This window comes from Eubalaena glacialis, chromosome 6 (assembly GCF_028564815.1).
Source record: "Eubalaena glacialis isolate mEubGla1 chromosome 6, mEubGla1.1.hap2.+ XY, whole genome shotgun sequence".
In the NCBI taxonomy this organism is placed as follows: Eukaryota; Metazoa; Chordata; class Mammalia; order Artiodactyla; family Balaenidae; genus Eubalaena; species Eubalaena glacialis.
The window spans coordinates 30,649,667-30,651,686 of NC_083721.1; positions in this window are offsets into that span (position 1 = coordinate 30,649,667).

A 2,020-nucleotide genomic window follows, 5' to 3' on the forward strand; every position below is an offset into this window, starting at 1 on the left:
TATTAGCTGCTATCGTTACTACTGCTACTACTACTACTATTATAAGTCGTCTGAGTATGTTATAGAACTTCAGATAAAAACTTCTCAGGTCAACATGCTTTCTCCCCGTTAAAAATGCCCTTTGCTATAAACACTGCTTGGTCTACCATATAAAAGATACTCAGTTGGAAAAGGGGAAGCACAGTTTGAAGGTCAGCTCCAGTCCAGTTTTTCTTCCTGGCCACCTGCATCAGAATCCGCTGACATCCTCTTTAGAAATGTAGCTTACTGGGAGCCACATCAGACTCACCTCACAAGAATCTCTGAAGAATGGGGCTTAGAAATCTTTATTTTAGATAAATTCTCCAGGTATTTCTTATTCACTGGAAAATTTAAGAACTTCTGCTGGTCTTTTCATTAAGGGCTAGCCACATGCCTTTGACCTTCCTTGGTGAGAATTTGGTAGAGTATTCATACACTAGATATGGCCAAACAATTCTTTAAAAAATTTTTATACTATCTATTTTTATTATCGTTATTATTTTAAGATTATCACTTGTGTTTTTAACTTGATAAATAAATAAAAAATCTAAGTCTGAAATTCAAGACACAAAGGTAACTTGACATTCTAAATATTTTCCTAAAGGTTTACCTATACTTTTTCCCCAGACATGTAATCATAAGTTTCCTATAGTTTTTTAACCCCCTTTTTTACTCAGAACTAAATAGTGAATATTTTCAATGTCATTAAAGATGTTTCCACAATTACATAATTTCTAAAAGTTTTATGCCATTTCATTAAAATTATATGCAGGCATTTAATCAATTCTATTGTTGGAGAGTTTAGTTATTTACACATTTTTTAGAAATATTAAAATGCTGAATTAACATTCTGATCATATCCATTTACTTTAAAACTATGAAAATATCATGATACACTCTTTACAATTCCGATGAGACACTCTTTACCATTTACAATTATTATAGCAGACCTTAGGTTACTAGCAAAAGAAAGGTGAAGATTTTTGTCTAAGTAGTTAATGAATAAAATGAATAAATTTATTACATAGTGCAAGTACATTACATAAATCATATTTTAAAATTAACTTTCTTAAAGTATAATTGTTCATTGCAGTGAGCATGAAAAATTAAATTAAAAAACTCCGGGCTATCAAAATTTAATGGAAAAATAATATTTTTCAACTTCAGATTGTAGCCATTTGTAACTGAGAGGGAAAAACCAGCATAGAGAAATCTAGCTTTAGTGAAACTAGGAAAGGAGAGGAAGATGAAGCACTTAGTAATATAATACTCTATTTGATAGGTATTATGTATTTTTTTTTTTTTTTGCTTGAAGCCAAAGCAACCTGCAAAATATTTCCCTCTATTTTCTAAAAATGATTTCCCAAGCTGAAAGGGTTTTGAAAGGGGCTTTCAAGGTGAGCCATTTTCCAGAAAATTCTCTTGTGCATGATTATATGTGGTAGCAAATTTAAAACTAACAAGAAGGTTTAATGTGAACATGCTCACTGAGTTTGTGTTGAGGAAACAGATCTCTGTTCTTCAAATGTAGAACCCTGAGATCTTACAACTGATAATAGGTTTTAATATAAGGAAATGACCAGAACATCGCCAATGTGTTCTTGGTTTCTTGCAAAAAGACTGTGCGTCTGAAGTAATGAGCACCGAGCACAGTTCACCAAGGGCAAAATCACTGCTCTAGTTAAGACTTAAGGGTTTCTGCAACCCTCCGGTGATTTACGGTTTCTGCAACCCTAAATCAAATAGAATTCTGATTTACAGAATCCCTCCAAATATTTTAAAGGCAAGATATTTAGAATTGTTGGAACCAACTGAAACTTTCTTTTAGTTGAAGTTTATCAGCACTTACTCTGAACCAGACTTTAGTTTATTCATGTATTTCTCACAACTTAAAAAGGTAAACTTTATTATACCCATTATGCAGATGAGAAACTCATCACAATAATTAAAATACCCCAGTTTGCATGTAGTAAGTGATTGGATCACTAATGATCCTATT